This window comes from Cervus elaphus, chromosome 5 (assembly GCF_910594005.1).
Source record: "Cervus elaphus chromosome 5, mCerEla1.1, whole genome shotgun sequence".
In the NCBI taxonomy this organism is placed as follows: domain Eukaryota; kingdom Metazoa; phylum Chordata; class Mammalia; order Artiodactyla; family Cervidae; genus Cervus; species Cervus elaphus.
In genome coordinates, this window is record NC_057819.1 from 124,991,921 (window position 1) to 125,016,026 (window position 24,106).

Sequence of the window (24,106 nt, forward strand, 5' to 3'; positions counted from 1 at the left end):
ACTTCGCGCCGGGCCGCGGGGCCCCTCTCCGGCGGGTGGGCAGTGGCAGGGGGCCGCGCGGAGGCGGCGACGGGGGCGCAGAGCTCTGCTGCAGCGGGGACTGCGCGCCGGGCCTCGGGGGAGGCGGGCCACTCGCCTGGTGGGGCTGGTTAGGGAGGCCCCGGGAGCTCCAACCGGGGAGGGGGCTGGGCCAGACTTTTGTAATCTGCGGGGCTGCGCAGGAAGCTCGGGCTGGCTAGGCGGGTGCTGGAAACCAAGGGACTTTGAGCCCCCAAATCCCCAGGACGATCCACGGGGAGGTGCGCACAGGACATCAGCTGCCGGCTGCCTGCCGGGCTGTGGTGTGGGGGGCGGGAGTCCTGTGATCCCACCCAGTGCGGAGTCAGTGGGGACATTGTTTCGGGGACAGAGCGGGGGACTCCCTCGCCTCCTGCAGCCCCCTTGGCCTCTCAGGGCTGCAGTTCCAGCTTGGCGAGCGCCAGCTGGGGGCTGCCATACCCTGCCTAACCCGCCCTAGCTGCCCACACCTTCCGACCTGCCCGCCCCGCCCCACCCCCCACTCCGCGGTGCTGTGAGGCTGCCTTCTTTATCTTAAGGACCCTCACCCTCTACTTGGGCCTGCAGGGTCGAGGTGACTGCTTGGGAAGGCCTGGGGCTTGAAGGGGGAAGATGGTGAAGCCAGGAGAGCTTCAGGCTGACCATCCTAGGGCCTGCCTGATCCAGAGAAAGGACTCCCATAGGACCAGGTCTGTACCCTGGGCCGGATGTAGAGATGGGAGGCAGAGGGCAGAGGGTGCCACCCCAAAGCTGATGGTCAGGGTCAGGCCAGGCCTAAGTGACCGTGTTCCTCCACCACTTCCCCCAGGGGTGTGCTTGGAGGGAGGATGGCAGAAGTGTGTGTTTCTTGGGGACACAGAGAGGTCCAGGTGGATCAGGGCCTTTGGATGGTGGGTTCTTGTTCTTTGGTACCCCTGTGGGCTCTCCAGGGGGCCAAGAAAGAGCCATCGGAGGTGGCCCAGCCTGAGCTGGGGACACAGTAGAGAAAGATGGGGTCCTCGGCTGTGTCCCGAGGCTGCTGGGTGCTTGGGTTGACCCCTTACAAGTGTTCATGCAGCAGGAATTGCCAGATGTCAGCAACTGTGAAGGAAGGGATGGGGGGACACTGACAACAGACCCGGAGCAGAGGGCGGCCGGAAGCGGCCTGTGACCCAGAGCCTTCGGCCCTTGGTCTCACCCTCCCTAGGACCACCTGTGATGTCTGAGCAGTCCTGGACACAGCCCAGTGGCAACAAGAGCCGCTAAAAGGGCCCCCATACCCCCAGGCTGTAGACATCTAAGCCCAGGCTGGGGCCGACCCCCAAAATTCCCCATCGTCACTGAGTCCCAGATGATCAGGGTGCGACCTCACGGGTCCACCCCGCAGGTCAGTCTCCCATCGCCTCCTAAACTTCCATGAGTGCAGCAATCTGGGGTGGGGCCTGTGGATCTGCTTTTCTGAAACACTCCCAGGTGGTCATGGGACCGACCACTCCAAGTAGCCAGGATCTGCCTCACCCCCAGGCCCCCTGACAGGCATGCTCTGGGCTTCAGGAAAAGGCTTCTGTGGGTAAAATATAGAAATGGAGACCAATCCACAGCTTATTGGCTGTGTTAGGCAAGTCACTTCCCCTCTCTGAACCTCAGGTTCTTCCTCTGAGACAGAGGGCAAAAGACCATCCCTCCCAGGCTGAATGGGAGGTCAACTTAAGATGAAGTAGCGGCATGCCTCCAAAAAATGCCAGACAAATGTTTTGCATTATCTTGATGAAGTCAGAACAGTGCTCATAGTTGGGGTAAATGCACCAACATGGCCAGGGGCCAAGGCACCCGCTTCCTCCAGCGGTGAGAGGATGCATCCCCCGCTGGTGGCATTTGGAGCTTTCTGTAGGGGTGGAGGGGCCGGCAAAAAGACCGCATACTAGACAGACCCATCCCACGTGGGCATCAGCTATGGGTAGAATTGTTTGTGGGAAAGCCAGAGTGTGCACCTTGGGCCAAGCTATGAAGCACCCAGTTTCCTTCACGGCTGTTGTACAGGAGATGGCCGTGTGTCTCAGTGGACTGAGAAAGATCTAGAACACAGCCATTTCCTGGCTGTTTGTAGAGACATGCTTTTATAGGAGCACAGGCAGCTCTGGTGGTCCAGGAGCAACAGCAAACAAATAATAGCGTTCAGTTCAAGACCCCACATGTTCCAAACCACCTTTGAAGTGAGACAGCCTCCCGTGTCCCCTGGACTTGGCGGTCCTGGGAGGAGGAGGGGCTCAGGGCGGCCCCAGCCAGACCTCCAGAGTTGGAGCTTGCCTCCCCTGCAGGCTCCCGCCGAGGGCTTGCAGGGCTTCCGCATGAGTGAGCCTTGGTGCCATATGCAGGCTGTGTATTCAATCTCAACACACGTTTGATAACAGGAGCAAAAGACGTGAAATCAAGCAAGACAAGAGATGTAGTTTTCGGCGCATTAAGATGCGCGTTTAAACAGGCAAGCTTCTGAAACATAGAGTCTTTCGAACTGGAAATTCGAAAATAAAACCTCCACCAGGAGAATTCTGTTCTCTCTTCTATTAAAGCATCAACCTTTCCTCACAGCACGGGCTGCACCCCGAGTGTGCGGAGCACGGGGCCGGGTCCCCTCTGAGACGCAGTGGCTCTATAATTAATTCGAGGAGCTTGTTGTCAGGCATCCCTCCTCTCAGTCTCTCAGCTGTGCTGGTATTTTTCAGAGTTCTACAGTTCAAGGCAGGACTTCAGGTCACCCAACACCAGGAGCAATCCGGCTGCAGCTTGGGCTCCAGTATTCCATCAGAGCTCACGCGAGTGGCCTCAGCCTCTCTCAAGCTGTGCCCCCACAAAGCCAGGTTTCTCAGCCTGCCACCTGGGGGCCCTGGCTCATCCAAAGCCCAGGGCTGTGGTCCCCCACATCCGGTCCCTACTGGGGATCCAGGAGTGGGACACAGAGAGACTGTTGTCCTGGTACATCGCTGCCAGCAAAGGGTGGGACTGCTACTTAGCATCTTTCAGAGCAAAAAGGACCTCATCTGGAAATCCAGAATGTCAGCAAGTCTCCCCTGGAGGGTTGGGGGGGTTGGCTAGTCTGGGTCCCAATAGAAGAAAGTTATAGAGAGTGGGAAGAAAAATCCCCAAATCCACAAAATGGGAATTTTTGTCACAGTAATCACTCATTACTAAGCTGTAGTGTCCTAAGAAAGAGAATATTATCACTACCCAATTGGGAAACCGGGGAATCACTCGAGGGGAGAGAGAGATGTTAAGTGCCTTAAGTTTTCTTTAAAAGAGCTTTGGTGACAGGCGGTAACTGCCAGCAGGTCAAAGAGGGACCAGACCCTGGAGGGTTGAGTACCTGGGGTCTTCCCGAGGGGCTGTGTTTAGAGTTGTGTCCATCTTGTCGTCTTTACGTTCTTAATCAAGGTGAAATCACAGACAGCTTTGGTTGCCGTTGGCGTGAATGTTACCGGTCACCGGAAGTTTTCTCAGAGGACATGGTGTGTCCATCCAGCCTCTTGATGGAAGACAGATTGCTTCTTGGAGTTGGTAGAAAAAGCATTCCTTTGGGGTGTGGAACCCGAAGGCCCCCCGGGGAGGCCCGGGAATTCTAGAGTCTGTTTTGAGGTTGGTTAGGAAGCTCTGTTCTTATTAAGAATCATTCTCTTTGGGGTAGCAGCTCTGCTAGCCACCGGAATTTTTACTGAGAATTAATTGCCGTAGCAAAGGCAACTCTTTCTGTGCATGCCTGGGCATCTCATCTCTGTTCCCGGGCTGCTGGCACGTCACCGCGGTGCAATTCCAAGGACCCCATCCAAGACACGCTTGTTCGTGGTGACATAACGTACCTGTGAGCACTCCCCAGCCAGCAGACAGGAACGGGCATGGAACAGCAACTTTCCACCTGCGTCTTCAGAAGTACAGGCTATTGAGGTCTATACCAGTGGCCAGAGCCATCATAGCCTAAAAATTATCCCACGAACTGGAAAACTTCATCAGACCAGTAGTTGAGGTCACATGATGCTCATTCTAAGCTGAGCCAACTGGTCAAGGGGCCCCCACACCCCACCCCACCCCGCCCCAGGGAATCCTTGTGGACCAGGGATGGCTCTATTCTAGCTGCCTGTGCCCGGAACCATCCAACCTTAGGGGGAAACCAGCTTACCCTAGCACCGTTTGGTTGCTCAAGTAACTCGGTTATTTCTGTGGGTTCTTCCCCAGTTTTTGCTCTTTGGCAGCGCATGTTTCTTCCTGAATCCGCTGAGTGTATGTGTACATCTTATAGTTGAAACTGAGGCACGCAGAGGTTTTTGTTGTTGCTCTTTAGTCACTCAGTCATGTCTGACTCTCTTGCGACCCCAAGGACTGTAGCCCACAGGGCTCCTCTGTTCATGGGATTCTCCAGGCAAGAATACTGGAGTGGGTTGCCGTTCCCTTCTCCAGGAAGGGAATCCCTTGCTGACCCAGGGATCGAACCCAGGTCTCCTACATTGACAGGCAGATTCTTTACCACTGAGCCATCTGGGAAGCCCACAGAGAGGTTAGGTAATAGTCAACTTGTAAAGCCCCTGAGGAGCAGAGCCCAGGTTCTAGCTCAGGCAGACAGACCCCAGAAATCACACGCTGGTGAGGAGTGAGCCGCCCCCACACCCCCCAGCCGCTTTCCTTACCGTGTGCAAAAGAGAAGTAAGGCAGCTGCAGTCTTGAGTTGGGGAACATGGAAGCAGCCTGCCTTTGAAACCTGAGGGGCCTGGCCTGTTGTATGTTGCTTCTTGGGGTGAGTGGGTTTCTCTGAAGAGCATGGTACAAGTTGCTATGTCTGGCTGGACAGGCAATGAGCATGGCAAGGAGTGGTGGCCGAGGGGGGTCCACCCCTGGGCCCAGATGGAGGGCCACCTTGGGTAGGAGGGTCAGACCCAGCAGTGTGTGAAGACTGGGCAGAGCTGAGTGGCCTCAGACCCCCAACTCTGCTCTGGGGCCTCCCTGCCCAGAGGTGGGGTGCATGGGGCCGAGGACAGGCTTTCCCAGGGCAGAGGAGCAGGCCTGGCGGGCATGGGCAAGGCCAAAAGCCAGTTGGCATGCTGGGAGGTCAGCAGAGGGCAGGGAAGAACACTGCAGCCCAGCAGACCTCACCTGCAGCCTCTCCTCTCCCCCTGGCACGGCCAGATGCCCACAGCCCACCAGCCCAGCAGGCAGGCACTGAGCCCCACAACTTGGGGGTCACAGAGTGCCACCACCCGTGGAGGAGACGAGGCTGAGGTCCCAGCCCAAGTGCCCTCCGTCTCCTGTCCTCAGTCCTGGGGACGGTCACCCGCAGGCGGCTTGGAGCAGAGTATCAGGTTCCGGGGAGGGGGGCAGGGTGGGGTGAGCAGGAGGCTGGCAGGGCCTCGAGCCAGCTCTGGGGCGCCACCTGGCACCCAACTCGAACCCGGGCCAAAGACAGTGGTCCCTCATAGGAGGGCGGGTGTCAGGAGGGAGGTCGGCAGCTGGGGGCTTGTCTGTGACCAGTGCCGCGTCCCCTCCGGGTCCCTGAGGCAGCATTACGCTGCTGGCCTGCAGAGGGGGCTTGGTGGCCACCCCGGACCCCTGCGGACCCCAGCGAGGCAGCACGTCGCTGACCCTCTTCATGCCTTTTCTCCAGCACCTCTTTCCGTGCCTCCTCCAGCCCTCAGCCTTTCCCGTCCACCTTCAGGTCAGCGGCTGCCCCTAGAATACTCCCTGCTGCTGGGCCTCTGCGGCCCTCTCCTCCCCTTCCCCCCAGCCTATGGCCTCACCTCTCCCGTATTCACTTGGGCCGTTTTCCCCTTGGCCCCTGACTTCCTCCCAGGGGCTCCAGCCCCTCCTCCTCCCCCAGACTCTGGCCAGCCCTGCGGCCCCCTCCAGCCCCCTCCATGACCTGTCAACCCATCGCCAGACTGTTACACGGTTCTGTCTGGGGCTGCGCATGCGTTACAAATTGCATTTCCTTGGTACCACGGGACTGACTCCAGCCTTTTGCGTCACCATCACAGCTGGTCGTGGTCCTTCGTGTCTAGGGTCCCTGGGAGAGCGAATCCAGTTCTGGAAGGAAACTGGGTGCGGCTGGGACTTGGGCTTGGGCAGGAGGCCTCGGCTGCTCCGGGGAGCCCATGGGTGGCTCTGGTGTCAGCCCACCTGCCACCGCGAGGTCCCCACCAGCTACCACAGAGACGGGTCTGCAGCCTCTGAGCAGTCAGGAGCCCCAGGGGGGGCAGGCAAGGTCTTCGTACCCCGGGGACCCTTGAGCAGCTCCGGGAGTCGAAAGAGAAGGAGGAGGAGGAGGGTCAGCAGCCACGAATTATTTCTGCAGTAACTGTTTGTCCCAGGCTCTGCAGAGGGCCCTGGGTGTAGCGTTGAGAATAAGAGCCCCCTGTCCTCTGCTTCCTGGGGCTCACAGGTCCCACTCAACCAGAGAGAACTGGTTCTAGGAGCAGCACACAGCTCTCCTTTTCTGGCTCCGAGGACGTGTCCAGAGCCTGGCCGGGTGGCCTGAGAGGGGAACCAGCCAGCGCCTTCCCTTCACGGCCGGGGCTTCTGTGTCCAGCTTCTCGGTTGGGATTTGACGTCATCTTTCCTCCCCCTCCAGAGGACTTCTAGAGCTGCAGAGACCCCGTACTCTCTGCCCCACCCCCAGCCGATACCTGCTCCATCACCATGGAGTCTCCCACCCAGGCATGGCATCCAGCCTCTTAATCACCCCAGCGGGCAGCTCGGGTGTGCCGGGCGTGGTGAGTCAGCTCCGCGTCTGACTGTGGGAGTTTGTCCAGGGCAGCAGTGGGGACTCCCAGGAGAGAGCTGACCGCTAAGCGCCCCCCACCCCCGAGCCGGAAGGAGGCTGCTTTGTCCTGCTCCCCGAGCCGGTGCGGGGCTGATCCCGCGTAGACCCCCGGGGTCATCCCCCACCAGGTGGCCCTGAGAGGAGCCACCCCACACCAGCCTTGGAGCAGCCATAGGTCCCCCTCAGTCACCCTGGAAATGGGGATGGATGGAGGCAGACACTGGCCATCCTGGGTCTCTCCGCGACTGGCCCTCTGGCCTAGAGCACTCTGGCCTCTCGGGGCTTTTGTGACTCGTGTGCAGAGCCAGGATACCAATGGCAGGATGCTGAGGGTTGAGCCAAAGTACCGTCCAGAAGCAGCGCCAGGGGCCCGTGTGTGTTGCCCGGCCTGGCCTCCTCCCTGCCCTCATGGAGCTCTCATTCCGGTGCCCAGGAGAGGGGGTGGGTCCACAGAAAGGCAGGTTAGAGTGGTGATGGGTGGAGGTGGCCGTGAAGGACACACGGTGGAGGCCGAGGGGCGGGGCAGGACGTCCCCCTGAGACGGCAGCGAGCGCTTAAGCTGAGCCGGGAGCACCGGCTGTGCTCCGCCAGGACTCACGCTGTCCCCGCTCCAGGAGGACCCCGTGCCCAGATCACGGCTCCCAGGGCGCCATCTCACTTGGTCAGATGTCTTCTGCGCCTGTGCTGTGCTAAGGGGATCGAGTGTGTGTGTGCATAAGTGAGGTTGTATGCTGTGTGCATGTGGGTTGTGTGTTGTGTGTGTACACGTGTGGGGTTGTGTGTGTTGAGAAGCCGGAAGAGAGCTCAGGCAGTTCGGGTTCTGTGTGTGGTGCATGCAGGGCCTGGGAAGGGTGTGCGGGGGGGGTCCCAAGATGAGACCCTCAGAAACCATCCCTGTAGAAGGTGGGTGGTATGGGACTTAACCTGACTCGAGCTACGGGGGGAGGCATGGTGGGGAAAGGCCTGGATTAAGAGTCAGGAACATTCAAGTTCTGATTGCCACTCTGCCCAGACCTGGAAGTGGGATTAGAAGTGGAGAACGAATGTGTGGGTTTTTCCATCCCAGTTGTCGTATTTGGGGAGGCAAGTTACTGCCGAACCGTGGCGTGTCCAGCGAAGGGTGAGTAGCAGGCTCGGTTAAAGGCACGTCGGGGCTCAACCTGGGTCTCGGCTAAGGTCAGCAGGTTGGCACGTAAGGGAGAACAGACCCTTTCTGCCTGGACAGGAGCAGAGGGTGGGAACAGGCAGTGGGTTTACAGAAAAGTCTCAAAGAACATTTCTAACTGGCACCTCGCAGCTTTTGCAGAGTGGTTGTTATGTGACGTGGTAAGCTCCCCGTCATCAGAGGAATGCAACAGAGGCTGACTGGTTCTCTACCTCAGAAGCTCTAAAGCAACACTGTCCAATAAAATTATAGTGCCAGCCAGTGGGAACCTTTACATTTTCTAGTAGCTCCTTGAAAGACGTGAAAAGGAACAGGTGAGATGGGTTTCAATAATACATTTTATTTAACCCGTGCTGTGCACTCAGTCGCTTCAGTCATGTCTGACTGTTTGCAAGCGTGTGAACCGTAACCCACCAGGCTCCTCTGTCCATGGGATTCTCCAGTCAAGAATACTGGAATGGGTTGTCATGCCCTCCTCCAGGGGATCGTCCCTACCCAGGGATTGAACCCACGTCTCCTGCATTGGCAGGCAGATTCTTTACCACTAGCTCCACCTGGGAAGCCCTTATTTAGCCCAGTATATCCCAAATACCATGCCATCACATATGATTACTATGAAACACTTAATGAGATAGCATGCATTCTTGTTTTTGTACCAAGTCTTTGAAATCTGGTGTGGATTTTATACATACGGCACCTCTCCATTCAGATTTGCCACGTTTCCAGGGCTCTGTGCTCCCCAAGTGTTGTGATTAACATGCTGGGCAGATCCAGAATTTTTCCATCATCTCAGAAAGTCATCTCTAGGCCTCGCTGCTCAAAGTCTGGTCTACGGATGGGCAGTATGGGGGGCCAGTGAGAAATGCAGCCTCGGGTTCTCTCTCAACCTCCAGCGTCGGGATCGGCGTGGAACGGGGGGAATCTGGGGGAGTCGTGTGGCTCCAGAACTTGGTGTGTTTTGGGGGGATGTGGATGGGGTGGCCCTCAGATCCTTCTTGTGGCTGCAGGTCTCAGAGCCCCACTGGCTCCTGGGGCCAGTGCACCGATGGGCTGTGTCCTTGACAAAGTCTCCGCCTACCCCTGGCAAAGTGGGAAAACGGCGAATCTAAGCATAGTGATGTTTCTCATAAAGATGAATCTATTCACTTTTGTGTGTGAAATGTCTGTTTTAAGTAAGTGACGGTGACACTCGCTGTTCACATTTTCAATGTCCTTATTTGGTAAAATAAAAGGCTGGCAACTCAAATCCTCCACCACCCCTCTTTTTAAAAATACATTTCACTAAGTAGTCCTTTTCGGAAGTCTGGAAACCAGTGATCTTGAACAGGGATCCTTGGGCCAAATCCATCCCACCGTCTGTTTTTATTAAAAAAAAAAAAAAGTTTTGTTGGAACCCGGCCACGTTCGTTTGTTTACGCGCTGTCTGTGGCAGCTTTCACGTCGCAGCGGCCGAGTTGAGCAGATGCAACAGAAACCATATGGCCCGCAGAGCTCAAAATATTTGCTGGAAAAGTTTGCCAGCCTCCAGCACAGAGCAGCGAGCGTAGAGGTACAGCGGGAGCCCATGCGATGCTGCGTTTTCTAGTAGCCATGTCAGCCAGCGTGAAAAGACACAGGTGAAGTTTGTTTTAATGGTATATCGTATTTCACCCAATCCAAAATATGTTCATTGCAACATTTAACCAATCTAAATATGACGGAGATGTTTGGTATGCTTTTTTTTTTCATGCTACATCTGTGAAATTCACTGTGTTTTTCATTCACGGCTTAGCGCGCATAGGACCAGCCAGATTTCAGATGCTCAGTAGCCACATGGGGCTGGTAGCTGCCCTAGATGGGCAGCAGATCTGTCTGGAAGGAATGAGGTGAGCTCCACCTGGGGCAACTGGGAAGGAGGCTCAGGGGAGCTTGGCTTGTTGCTGGGTATTGATGGGACTGAAACCTACCGCAGGTGAGTTTGTGGGCAGGACCATCTCAATGGGAAAGGGCAGCTTATATGAAGAGACAAAGAATTAAGTGGGTTCAGAGTAGGTTCCTGGACTGCCCAGTACGCAGGGCGTGAGGGAGAGAATGATGATGGGAATGGTTCTGAGTCTAGGCTGAGAAATGTGGCCATTTTTCAGGAGGGAATAAGGAGCCATGGAAGGTCTTAGAGGAGGGCAGTGACATGATCGGCTCTGTAGGTAAGGAGGATATGAATCTGGGATGGAAGGGAGACTACAGACCAGGCAACGGTCAGGACTGGGCAGAGATGATGGGGCCTGTTGCAGCAGGCAGTGAGGAGAAGGTGGGGTGAACAGAGGAGATTTTGCCCAAGAGGTGTGCCCCAGGACTTGCTAACAGATGGGTCATGGAGAAGGAGGGTCCCTGTGGAATCAGTGGTTTCTGGCTTGAGGTTGGTGCTGGTGTGTGATGAGTGGGTTACCCCTTGTGACCGGGGCCCTGACCACGTCACCCCCGCCCTTGTGAGCCCCCAGGCGCTGGCTGCTTGGTGCTGAAAGGCCTCCCTTCTCCCTCACTGGCCCAGGGGTCCTCCTGTGAGCACCAGGGCAGGCTGCACACCCCAGCAGAGGACCCTCGGGTCCTGCCCACTCCTCCAGCCTCCTTTCAGGTCTGTTGGGCCGGACCAGGGCAAGTGCCCCCCCTGACACGTGTGAACATCTGGCTTTGCCCTTCTGGACGCTGAACACCTTCACCTCGTGCCCTGCATTAGCCTTTGGTCTGAGCCTGGCTGGTGCCCGAGGCAGTCCCTCCTGGATCCTGCCATCCCCAGAATAAACGCGCTCCAGAGCAAGCGGTGGCCTCACACGCACCCGCCGGGCGCCCCCAAGTCACTCCACAAACACCTGGCCAGGAAGGTGTACGACAGGAGCCGGGGTGGGGAGGGCGGCAGGTGGGCTCCTGGGAGTACCTCCTGGGTGGCAGGGCAGGGGAGGGAAGCATCTGAGGGAGGGGCGGAAAGGTCACAGGTCACCTCTGCACCACCAGGAAGGGCCTCACAGACGAGGGGGCCTGGTGGGGAAAATGCATTGGAAGGGAGTGACGCAGGGCTTACCTGAGATGGCTGGGCCCGTTTGCCTACCTGAGCAGAAGGAATGTGTGTTTCTTCCCCAGTAGCTCCAGCCTCCTGGCCTTTGTTCTCGTGTCTTCCTTCCGCTGGGAGTGCCAGTCCCCAGACACTCGCCTGACATGCCTTCTCATTTCCTCCCAGACTCGACTCTCTCACGAGACCCCTCTTGATTGTTATTAAGCCATTTAGAAGTGGAGCCACCCCTCTTTATCTTGCTCTCTCACCGTCCCTTTGCTGTGTTTTTCTGCAGAGGGTTTGTGGATTTCCGGCACACTCCACGTTTTACGTGTTTGTCTGCCTCCCCCTGAACCAGGGGGAGGACTGGGCTGTTCACCCTGTTTTCCCAGCACTTAGGACAGCACCTGGTACCCCAGGGTCCTCAGTAGACATTCGATGTGTGACTCAGACCTGCCCACCCTCCACGGGCAGCCTCGGGAAGCGAAGGGTCTGTTTTCTGTCTTACCCGCCGCCCTTTCTGACACCCCCAGCTGGGCAACCCCTCCAGGCCCAGCCGGCAAGTGGCTGGGCGGCCACGGTGGCAAAGATGAGCCTGACCTTCTATCACAGCCTCTGTGGGGCTTCGAGGCTCAAAGGATGGGAGTGTTCGGGGGCCAGGCAGAGGGGAAGCTTGGCTCTTTCATTCTGCCACCCACTTCCTCCTTCCTTCTCTCTTTCTTTCTTTCTTTCTTTCCTTTTTTTTTTCTAACTGTATAGTTCTTATCTGTGGTTCCTTTTTTAATGGAGGTGTAATTCACATGCCATAAAATACACCTTTATAAAGTGTACAGCAGTTCCATGGTTTTTAGTGTATTCACAAAGTCTTGCAGCCATCACCACTGTTGAGTTCTACCCACAAAGAAACTCCGTATGTGTTAAGCAATCACTGCCCTTCCCTCAAGCTCCTGACAACCCCTCATCTGCTCTGTGTCTCTGGATATCCCTGTTCTGGACGTTTCAGATTAACAGAATCACACTGTGCAGGGCCCTATGTGTCTGGCCACTACTGTTTCCTGGGAACTGGAGCAGGTCTAGCAGCAGGAAGGCACAGGCTCTGCCTTCAGAGGGCTTGCAGACCGCAGAGGCAGTGGGTTTCTTGGTCCCAGGCTGAGTGTGACTTGCAGAGTCATCCTTAGCTGCCCTTCCATAGGTCTCGTGGGAGAGGCCCACACAATGCCCGCCCACATGTGATGGATGGATGGGTTTGGGGGGGTGAGAAGGAGCCCCTGACCAGAGAGGGTGGCAATTTTTCTGAGCTTTGCCCCTGCCTAGGGCATGTGTAAGGAAACACCCAGATCCTCTGGTTTCTTCTGGTGAAACTCAGGCCATGGGTGCCTCTTGGGCAAGTGCCTGGGCTCGAGTAAGCCTGAGTGTCCAGCCCTGACATCGGAGGGCCAGTGGGTGGCTACCTCCACCTGAGAGCAGGGCCCGCCTCCCCTGGGCTCACATCCCAGGTAGGAAGTGACCCCAGGATTCCTGTGGTCCCATGCAGTGAGGCAGGGCGGAGGGTGGCCCTTTCAGGGGTCCCCGAGGCCTAGCAGGTAGCCTGGGGGGAGGGCTGTGTGCTTTCCGTGGGTGACACATGTACGTCTAAGACCTCCGCGGTGTGGTTAGGAATTTGGGGCTGTGGGTGGAGATGGAGTCGCTCCCCAGGCTAGAGTGTCTGCCCCAGAGGCGTGTGCCAACACACGGCCTGCGTGACCCAGGGACAGGGCAGCTGGGAGGATGCACCAGCGTGCCGGCAGGCTGGCAGAGGAGGCATGGGCTGTCCTTGCTGAGCTCCCTTCACTGTCCCAGCCCCCAGTCCTGGAGGCAGGCGGAGCCTCCCACAGAGCCCTGGTTGTGCCCAAGCCTCCCTGGGCACGCCGGTCCTCAGCTCCGCCTTCTGGCAGCGCTCTGCTCACAGTGGGCAAGAGGAAATTGGCAAGGTGTGGAAGGAGTGAGCGGGCTGGGCCTGCCTCTCCTCTGCTGAGTGACCCCGGCCCTTCTCCATCCCTGGGCCTCAGTTTCCTCCTGGGTCCATGGGGCTGACATTGCATCCGGTGCGGGGGATAAATGATATAGTGCAGACTGAGCGGCCAGCCCCAGGCCTGGGGTGGGGTCAGCCGTGGTGGATGTGGCCTCGTCTGTTGTTTAAAGCTCCCAGATATATTAAATCCGGAAGAAGGAATTGCTAAAATAAGGTCACAGGATGTGTAGTTTATCTTAAATATTTCCATTTAGCAAATTAACAATTTAAACTCATGCTTTGAGCAAATGCAGTGTAATTGTGCTATTCACAAGTTGATGATGGGGATTTATTTTCATTTAGAATTGGATGTGTACACTGGAGGAGGCCCTGCCTGGCCAAATGTTCCCCGCCTGTGCAGTTCCTTGGGGCCCCGTGGGCACTAGGGTGCCTGGGACAGGTCAATGCCCCTCGGAACTGGACGTCACAGTGGGCCTGGGCGTCCAGAGCCTGCAGGACACCCTGAGTCTCCTGGTGCCAGCTCTGCTGTTTTCCAGCTCCCATAAACAAAGCCCTAGCCACCTGGCCATTTATCTAACCACCCCCTCCATGCCCTATGGCTTGCATCCAGCCAGGAATCCCCACCCTCCTGCCATCAGAAAGCTGTTACCTATGCGTCTTCCTCCTCCTTGGAAATTGCTGGAGCCTTTGGAGGGCTGTGTGCTGCCCTCGGGCTGGGAACCAGAGTAGAGAACCCAGTAACCAAAGAGAGGCAGCTTCCCAAGGCCTCTCTGGCATCTCCGGCTCTGCCTGGGGGCCTGGATGGAGCTGGGCTGGTGGAGGCTCCGGGGCTGACTGGGAGAGTGTCGAGCGAGAAATCCAGACAAGAGGTGGACAGCTCTGCTAGGGAGACGGGAGCACCCACCCAGGTGCCCTCCCCCGGGAGCAGGGAGGCAGACCTGGGCTCCGAGCAGGCTTGGAGTGAGAGGGGGGTTGCACGGGAGAGGGTGAGGGGTCAGAAGACTGTGTGTCACCACCAGACCCAGGTACAGTGCAGCGTGGAGACACACCACCCCGCCCCCCCAGATCAGTGCTGACCCACGATGGATCCCAGAAAGGGGGGAAAGCAGGCGCTGGCATTTCATGGCCTTATGCCTGGCACTCCTCTCTCGTGAGTTTGCCAGCCGCTCCAGGGTGTAGGCTGTGAGCCCATTTTACAGAAGAGAAAAACTGAGGCACAGAGAAGGCTCAGAAAATGGGGGATGACGTGCCCATTTTGCCGAGACGGCCACAGCCAGGACCTGGGACCCTGCCAGCAGAGCCCCGCTTCAAGCTTGGATCCCTTGGTGTCCATGTGGTCACTATTTTGAGGGTGTTTCTAGGTGCCCAGGGGCCAGGGCCTCCAGTCCCTTCCCCTTATGATATTTCACAGCTTTGTTGAGATGTAACTTGCATGTCAGAACACTCGCCTGCTATAAGGTGTACAATGCAGTGACTTTCAATAAAGGTGTACGGTGTGTGGCCACAGAGAAATTCTGCAGACAGGATTTCCATAATCCGAAACTTTCTTGGCGACTTTGCTTTGTTCGGAGTCCCCAGCCAGACCTGGCTTGGGGCAGCCGCGGCAGGAGTGGGTGATGGGCCCTGAGCTCCCAGAGACTTCCCTTGGGCAGATGAGTGCGGAGCCCCCCCGCTTCACCAGCTCTGGGGCACACGCTGGGGGGCTGGGCCTCCCCGACTGGGCTACAGTGCCGGGGGGGCCCCATGTCACCAGGCTGTGCCCACCCTCCTGAGTCCCCCCACCCCCTTTCAGCAGCCTCACCTCCCCGTGGGTGGCTCAAGGATTCCCCTCCATCCTCGGCTCGGAGCTAAGCCTACTTAATTCTTTTGATCTTGGTTCAGAAATCAGCCCCTCCAGCCATTCCCGCTGCTGCTTTGCTGGGTCTGCGGCACCTGACTCAGAACCTCGGCTGCCAGCGCCTTGTGGCGGGCTCCCCTGGAACCTGCCCTGGCCTCTTTTCCTGCGCTGAGCCCCCGCTGTGAGCCTGCCGGGCGGCCTCCGGGCAGCTGTTCTGGGTGGGAGCCGGGTCTCTCGAATCCTGCCTGGGGTCAGGGTTTGCCCTACTGGGGCCCTGGGAGGAGCAGGAAGGGGGCCGAGGCAGAGCTCAGACTCGTGGCATGTTGTGCCCGGTTCCCAGCACCCTCTGCCACGGCCCGGGTGCAGAACTCTGCGACATTTCATCCACCCCGCCCTGCACCTCAGTTTCCCTGCCTGTAAACCTAGGGTCTGCGGTCATCTTTCCTCCCCTGCGGGGGCAGGTGCCCAATCCCCCAGCCAAGACCCAGACCCTAATGGCTTTCTGACCTCACCTGACTTCTAGAAGCCTGCAGACCCAGGGGAGGGGCATTGTTGTTGTTCAGTTGCCAAGTCATGTCCGACTCTGCGACCCCATGGACTGAGGCATGCCAGGCTTCCCGTCCTTCACCATCTCCCGGAGTTTGCTCAGACTGACGGCCATTGAGTCGGTGAAGCCATCCAACCATGTCATCCTCCGTCCTATGCCCAGTGAGGGGCATACCCTGGGCGCAAACCCCAGATCAAGTCAGAGAACAGGGCTTGGACTGGCTCCCCGGCTGATGCCAGAAGAGCCAGGAGTGACCTCCCAGGGGAAGCCAGAGTTCCTCCAAGGGCCCTGGAGCCAGCAAGTAGGACGAGGGTGGCAATTGGATATGAAGTCCTTCCCATGCCGCCCGGGGAAGGCCTGTTATGGAGGAATCCATGCCTACCCGAGCTCTGCCTCGGTGGGCCCCTCACCTGCCCCCCAGGAGGGAGATGGGAGGAGGGAAGGGACTCCGGGACCCCACCCGTGCCCGTGTCAGAGCCGGCCCCCTTCCAGGCTTCCCCACGCTCCGTCTGAAATGAAAACCAGAGGAAATGAGGAGACCGGCAGTTCATCTGTGAGCTGCATTGTGTTGGGGGCTCTTAATTAGACCTAATTAGACTAATTAACTTTCAAATGAGAAACTTGGATTTTTTTTCTCCTCTCTCTCTCTTTCTATTGCTTTCTCTTCATTCCCCTTTTGGAAAATGAAACAAGGATAAATATTTGAATGACTTGCTGCAGCCTGGGAGGTGGAAGCCTGCCCAGTGGGCTGGGGGCAGAAGGCTCTGGAAGGCGGAAAGCGCATGCCATGCCCCCATCCTTCTCCTCCCCCCAACTCCTTCCTCCCCTCCCCTCCCCCTCAGTTTGGCCATGGTGTCCATACCCCAGGCCCCTTCATCCTGGTTCTAGGAGGACTAGGGTCTTTCCTTGAGCCGATGCTGTGCATTTTTTCCCTGGCACCTAGGGTGGAAGAGAGAGTGAGATGTGAGACATGAGGCTCCTTGGATGAGACAGATGCAGGGAGAAGGGGAACAAGAGAGCTTAGGGCACATCCTGCCCACCCCGCTGGCTCTGGCCTGACTGCTGCCCCACCATGGCTCCTGTCCCTCCCCGGGGAGAGCCTGCTGTCTGTGTGTGGATGCCCAGCCCTGGAGGCCAGGCCACCAGTGAAGCTAGTTTCTTTGACAAAGGTGGCCATGCCCAAGGCTTTCATTCTGCAGCACCTCCCTCCCCTAGACTGAAGAGGTGAAATGGTGCCCATCCCCAGGAAGGTATCTGACTGGGTGGAGGTAGCCCTGCCCTCCTTCCCCCAGAGGGCAGGCCCCCCAGGCTCTCACTTCTCTCTGTGGATCAAGGGCAGGCCAGTACCTGCATCTCGGAGGAATTTGAGGGTTACGTGAGTCGACCCCATAAAGAGCTCGTCCTGGGGCAGCTGGCCTGTCTCCCTGCCACCCCACAGGCATGGCTGTGACATCCTGCCCCAGGGCCTCTCCACTTGCAGCCCCTGCTCAGGCGAGGATGGCTGCGAAGCCCACCCCTCCCGGAGACTCTTTCCCTCCCTCACCTCATCTCACCTCCCAGAACCTGACGCCAACACCTCCAGCTTCCGTATTGATTTCCCCTCTGCCTGCATCCCAGCTGCTGGGGTGATGGCCGTGGTGGGCCCTGCCAGCAGAGGCGGGCAGGAAGCCGCTTCTGCTGACGTTCTAGAAAGTGTTCAGACAGCAGGGCAGGGGGCAGGTCCCACCCACCCTCGGAGCCAGGCCCCCTCGGTGCAGCCCCCGCCTGTTTACCTGGCTCAGCAAAAGGGCCGATCTTCAGTGAGGCTCCAAGGAGGCCTGAGCTGGGTGGGCTGCAGCAGGCTCGTCTGGCCTCCATCTGGCCCAGAACCACCCGCAGCACCTAGGCGAGGAGGCGCTGAGTGTGGGAAAACCGGTTCTGTATCGGGGGGCCCCTGGCAGCAGACCTGGGGCAAGTGGGGTCTGTCAGCCCTTTGCATTGGCTGGACGGGAAGCAGGCAGGTGCCGGCTGCCCAGTGGGGGACTCCATCTGGGCCTTCCTCCGCCAGACAGCCTTGAACTGAGAGTCACGTGGGCACCAGCAGGGAAGGAACCCAGGTCCCTCGCCCAGACTTGTTATCTGGCCTGAGTCTTCCCAGAAGGATGTTCTCCTGGGTGATAGTATCCCTGAAGACAGCAGGGCCCCAGCAGGGTCAGAAAGAGGCTGTTCAGCATGCCCCAGGCCTCTCCACGCCCCCTCCCAGAACGGTGCCCCAGTTTGTGAAGCAGATTCAAACGCTTGTTTCTGGGAGCCAGGGTTTCCCCAGCGCTGGGTGTCGACATCTCATCTTGACATGCAGTGCACCGAGGGGTCAATGGCCATCTGTGGCCAAGAGGGCAGAGCGGGGTGGCCTCTTGCCCCTCAGAAGGACCCCCTGGGCCCGCCGCTGTCCCCCTGTACAGTATAGCGACAGGCTGCAGCTGTGTGTCCAACACAGAGGCTCAGCGATGCCTCTGAGACTCGGTTCATCAGGTGTGTGCACGGGCCCCCAGGAGGGGCTGCAGGGCCAGAGAGATGCAAGGTTTCTGGGGAGAGGCGGCCATGCCCCGGGCTGGGTAGGAGGGAGGGCGCTTTTCCCTCCCAGCTTGAGCTGCTCCGTTATGGGGTCGGGGTAGCATGGGGGCCCTGCTGTTTCAGCCCCCAGCTGTCACTCTCTCCCCGAGGCAGCCCCCGCCACCTGCTCAGGAATGTCCCCTCAAGCTCTCTGCACAAACCTCCATCCCCTCCGCTGCGGGTGGCACCGGGATGCTCTGAAATGCTGCAGTTTGAGAAACTCCAGGCCCAGCAAGCGTGTCTGGGTTTTTCCATCCCAGCCACCTGCCTTCCCTCTGTTCTCTGCTCCCTCTCCTGTGTGCCTTACACGGATCCTCCGCAGCCTCCCCTCGCCTGCCTGCCTGTCCCGTCCGCCCCCTGCAGACCCCAGCCTCGGCTCGCCAGGCCTGACTCCACATCCCCACCCTCGCCACCCGCCTCGTCCCAGGGCTCTGTTAACACAACTCAGTTCAAATGTCTGATTAGTCCTTAGGAGATCGAGGGGTCAATTTTCCACAGCTCCTTCCTCTCCATTTAACTAATTTAACTGCACGATTGTTACAAATTTCATTTTATTATAGGCCTGCTTCTCAGTCCAATTGAATTACTAAAATCTCATTTTCTCAGAAGTGCTGAATATGTAATTAGAGGAAAAATTATGCTCCTGTCTGCCTATTAGGACGGTTCATGCATGTGTGAGCCATGTGACATGTGACGGCCACATGGACGTCTCGGGTGCGGTGGGCTTGGCCAGGGGCGGGCGGTGGGCGGGAGGAGGGAATGCTTACAGGCAGGAAGCGAGGGTGTCCACTGTCAGCACCCTGGGGGGTGTCCCGGCCCGGCCGCGCGGGGGAGAACACATGTGTGCAGGCAAGAGGGGAAAAACACATTAACTTCCCAATTACAAATTAAACAGTATCTGTGGGCCATTGTAATTAAAGGGAAATTCAATTCTGTTCTAATGCTCCATTATGCCAGGCTCTGTGAGGTGAGGCTAGGCTGGTGCCGCCGCTTTAATGGGACCGGAGGTTACGGGGGCAGGAATGGCAGCCCAGGTCTGTCTTCCTTCTCCTGGATCTCAGCTGGAGAGACCGGCCCGGCTGCTGTTTTCCCGTCTGCCCAGTCCCGGGAATGTCTTCCATTTCTGCTGGGCTCGCTGTGGTGGCGGCAAGGTCTCCCTGGACAGTTGGTTTTGATGTTGTGCCCACTGCCCGCCCTGCAGGAGGGCCCGGTCCCCCGGACTGTGGGTGTTGGTGAGGGAGGGGCCACACAGGAAGAGCAAGCGGGCAGAGGAGGGGGTCCAGGCCAAAGGACAGGAGCATAGCTCGAGCTTTGGGGAGAAAGCCCTTTGTCCCCCGTTCCCAGGGGGACTCTTGGTGCCTAAGGTGGGGGGAGGCTGGTCTTCAAAGAGACAGGATCAGGTACGTGCTGGACCTGTGTGAGGTTTCACGGCCTCTCTCAGGCTTCCATGGGAGGTGCTTTGACATCCAGGGAGGGGCTTCCTGGGGATCCTCCCTGTCCACCCTGAACCTGGCCCTCACCTGGGCTCCAGGAGCACCAGCATCTGTCCATCTCGCCTCTGTGACTCTGACCTCTCCTGACCCCATCTTGACCCTGCCTCTGTCCCCTCCTGCATGTCCATTGTTGCTCCGGCAAAGCCACCTCCTCCAAGGAGCCCCCCTCCCCCGAGTGACCTCATTGATGCCTGGCTCCATCCTCTGTTCTCCCTGGCTTCAGATTCTCTGCAGAAGGGCCTGTAGGTCTGACTAAGCTGTACATTGCTGGAAGGCCAGGGCCAGATAAGGGTCTTACTCAAGAGTGAATCTCAACTCTCGCCCCCCGACTGCTCTGTGAGTCTCCCATCGTCAGTCCCAGAGAGTTCTCTGAAAGAGGAAGGGCAGACAGGATGGGGTGGGGGTCACTGGCGAGCCCAGACCTGGGCCAGGGTAAGTGCACGGACAGGGGAGACAGCAGCAGACTCTGTCTGTCACCCAGAGGTAAGATGCTAGACCTTGGTCTGCCCAGACATCCACGGAGGGTCCCTCCAGCTCTGATCTCTGGTCTGTGTGCCCACTGCACGCTCACGTGCTCGGCCTCTGAGCTGATTCAGGCACCGATGTGGCCCCAGGGTCCACCCCTGACTTGTGCTGGGGAAGCGGGGGTCTGTAGGGCCTGCCCTGGCTCCAGGCCGCCCGCCTCTCACAGTGTCTGGAGAGTGTGAGCTTTGCTCTGGGCCCATAGCTGTAGCTGCTCCCTAATCCCCAGCTTTATCTACTCACCACAGATCGCGGGAGAATGCCCCAGGGCGGGAGCTAGACTCTCACTTATCACTCGAGCACAGCTCAGCGCCTGAAAAGTCAAATCAGCCCACAGCCGCCCACCACCCTTTCCCGGCCTGGGGGTGCAAGCAGAACCCTTCCGTGTTTCGTCAGCACTAAAGAGAGGGCACTGGCGGGGGGCTGGGGGGCGCTGCTGGGTGGGGTCGCAGGGCTGCACACACACGTGTGACCACACACACGCACACACACCCCTCAGCTGAAACCTCTGCACCATTTCTTGCTGGCTGTCCCTAAGGGAGGCAGGACTGCGGCCAGCCTGGGGTGTGAGGGTGCAAGTGTGTTTTGAGTAGTACACACATGAATGTGTGTGAACCTGAGTGGGTGTGAGTGTCGCACACACCAGTGTGAGGGTGAGAGCATGAGTCCAAGTGTCTTGCACCCCCAGGCTATGGTGCATGGCAACTGGGCCCCAGATAAGCTCCAGGGGCAGGAGGGCAGGGGGTGTCTCGTCCCGTCAGCTTATTTGTCCCTCTGTTTTCTTGTCCCCTAGAAGCCCGCCTGTGCAGCAGGTGTCCCCGTGGGCACAGGGGCTGAGTCTGACCTGGCCCTGGGAGTCTTATCCGGTCCTGGTCACTTTGCTGAAATGAGCACAGACCCCAGACCCTACCCCCTCCTCCTGCCTTCACTCCTTGGGCCCCGCCTCACCCCTCCTGCCTGCTCCTTGTGGCCCCCTGGTCTCAGGACCAGGGGGTCAGGGGGAGAGTGGGGTGTAGGCTGGGCAGGTGGGTCAGCCTGGCAGTCCCCATGCAGCCACTCAGGCCTTTCTCCAGGCCCCCTCCTCCGTGGAGCTTGGCCCGTCCTGGGAGGGGAGGGGAGTGTATAGGAGGACTGGAGTCCAGAGCCACTGCCTCCTTCCCCCGGCAGGTGCCCCGACCCTGGCTGTCTTTTCCCAGTGGAAGGGGATCAGGAGGAAGGAAGGGGAGGGCAGTGCGGCCTGGCCCCTGAGGCCGTGGCCCCTTGGCTCCTGTGTTTCCGAAGCCTCACAGCTCAGCCTTCACAGGCATTTCTCGGGCAGTGATCCACCAGCCTTCCCAACCCCAGCCTTCCCTCATCCCAGCACCTGGCTGCAGGCAGAGTGGGAGGGGGACCAGGGAGGGGTCTCAGCCCCACTAATGTGTGTGTGTGTGTGTGCTCAGTCACTTCAGTCGTGTCTGACTCTGCGACCCCATGGACTGTCGCCCACTAGGCCCCTCTGTCCTTGGGATTCTCTAGGCGAGAATGCTGGAGTGGGTTGCCATGCCCTCCTGGGGATCGAACTCGTGTCTGCCTGCCTGTCTTGCATTGCAGGCAGATTCTTTACCCACTGAGCCACCTGGGAAGTCCTAGCCCCACTAGACAGCCAGGCAAACAGAGGCCTGGGGAAATGCTTTAATGCCTCAAACTCCACAGTCAGTCTAGCGGCTCTGGGCACCCAGTTAACCCCACCTGGTGGGTTCCCCATCCCTCAGCCTGAACCCTCCTGGGCTTAGGTTAGGGTCCGAGTCCGGCCTCCTGGATCTGTGTCCTTCCCATCTCGCCCCCAGCCCCTGCTGTGGGGTTTGCAGGTCCACGTGAGCACCAGGCACAGCGGGCCGGGGAAGAGCCGCTGTGGGTCTGGGATGCAGCCATGGGATGCACTGCCCTTTGCCTCGATAACCATGCAGGTGGTCAGGACTGGTCACCGCATCCACTCCAACGGTGGTTCTGGCCACGCACTTCCCTCGGCCACAGTTAGCCCCAGCTCCATCCCTGGGCCCCTGCAGTGAGGGTGAGCCTGGTGAGCCGCAGGAGTGGAGGGGGAAGGGCAGGTGCAAGACCCAGCTCCTGACCGAGCTCCTGGCCCGCCCGTGAGAGCAGCCTGGACTGGCCCTCTGCACAGGTGACTCTGGAGCAACTGGTCACCCTGCCTTGCTGGACCCCACTGCCCTTCTCTCCTCCCGCTGGCTCACCCCCACCCTCCCTCCCGTTCTCCCCCCCACCACCTCTGGAGGATCCCCTGGCCCCTCCCCAGCCCAGTCCTGCCCTCGTGGTTGGAACCAACTTCAGGCACACGTTCTGAGTCTTGGGCCCTCTGCTGGCCCCCATTATGAGCCGGTGCTGAGGGCCGAGGGGTGTCCAGGCTAGCCGAGAGTGGAGGCAGGGGTCATGTCCCTGGTCTTTAGACCCTGGAAGCAGTCATGTTAGACGACGTATTGAGCTCCTGCTGTATGCAGGTCACATCCAGCTCACAGCTGGGCACCAGGGAGCCACCCTAGCTGCAGGCGGGGCCAAAGGAGCTGGGGCCGGTGGGGAGAGTCCGGGAGGCAGGGCCCTGCTGGGCCCTCTTTCTGTCTGAGACTCAGCTCCCCCCACCACCCGTGTCGGGCGCGCATTCACAGCCCAGCCCCTCTGACCTCAATGCAGCCAGTTCCCTGGTTCAGCCGAGATGAGGCTGGCGTTGACCGGAAGAACTTTGTTGTGAGACTGAAGGGAAAACCAGGAAAGGGCCTTGGGAGCCTGGTGCCGCGGGTTTCCGGAGCCCAGCCTTCTTTCCCTCGGAGGCAGCGCTTGCCCACGGGGTGATGTGGCTGTGCAGGGTGGGTGTCTCCAAGGCCCAGGGAGCCGGGGCTGGGGTGGGCCCTGCGCTTCATTTCCCTTGCACCTGCAGAGTCGGTGATGAGGAGCTGCCTAGTGGCAGCTTTGCTCCCGGACCCTCTGTCCACATGGCATGTGCCTCTGGGTCTCTTCTCAGGGGATGACCTGGCGCCTCCAGGTGAGCTCGCCCAGGCCCCTGGGAGCTAGACCTTGACCCGGGAGCCGGCCTGACCTGCCGTCCGCCTCTTACACCCCCACCCACACACCTCAGCTCCCCACTGCCCACCTGCTGCAGAGAGGCCGCTGCTGCTCCCGTGTGGCCCCTGCAGCTGGGGTGGCTCCCTGGTGCCCAGCTGTGAGCTGGATGTGACCTGCATACAGCAGGTGCTCAAGCAGTGTCCCTCAGACTTACCCCTGCGCTCCCCTGCTGCCCCTTCCTTTGTCCCCTGCCAAAGGTCCTTGTCTCTAAACACAGAAGGAGCTCAATTCAATGCACAATTAGGCTGCAGCTGTCTAGGCCTCACCGCAGGCCCTGAGGGGTGCCAGCCTTGTCCCCAAGCAGTGAGGAGAAGAGAGCACCCCCCCCAACCCTGTCCCACAGGCCCATCCAGAGGGACGCGTGGGGCTGGGTGCTGGAGGACACCTTTCCTGGGGCCGCCCCCCACTTCCTAGGCGTCTTTCTTCCTCTGGCAGTTGGTGCTTGAGCGATGGGACAGCTGTCAGCTGGCGCTGGAGTTGGGGGATCAGGGCTTGCTCCTGAACCCTTTCTCTGTTCCTCTGAGTGTTGGTCTTCCCTGCAGCAAACCATCCACAGTCTGCCCTCAGGGGAAGGTTGGACCAGTGTTTGAGAAGAGGCTCTCTCAGCCGCTGGAAGGCAGGATCCACCCTGCTTGTTCTCAGCAGCCCCACTGGAACAGGGCTGGGGCTGCCACTGCCCCCTTGCTATGCCTGCCTCTCGGGCAGATCTGCCCACCCACCCTGCCCCGGGGGCACAGACTCAGCACCTGCCTCACAGCTACGGTCTACAGGTGGAAAGCCAGCCTTCCACTGTCAGAGGGGCCCGGGCCCAGTCTACCCTGGAGGCATGGGTGCCCATCCCTGGGAGCCTGAGCAGCACCCATGTGCCAGCAGCCAGGGATGTTAGAGAAGAGGACCCTGCATGCCCTGGGCCACGCCTGCCCAGGCCCCCACCCACCTAAACTCAGTCATCACAGAAGCAGTGT

The 24,106-nt window shown here is 59.0% G+C and overlaps 1 protein-coding gene across 10 annotated transcripts in view; it reads left to right on the plus strand.

Annotated features, from left to right (window-relative positions):
• RBFOX3 (RNA binding fox-1 homolog 3) overlaps positions 1-24,106 on the plus strand; it is a 429,808-nt gene that overhangs the window by 346,449 nt on the left and 59,253 nt on the right. The window lies entirely within an intron of this gene.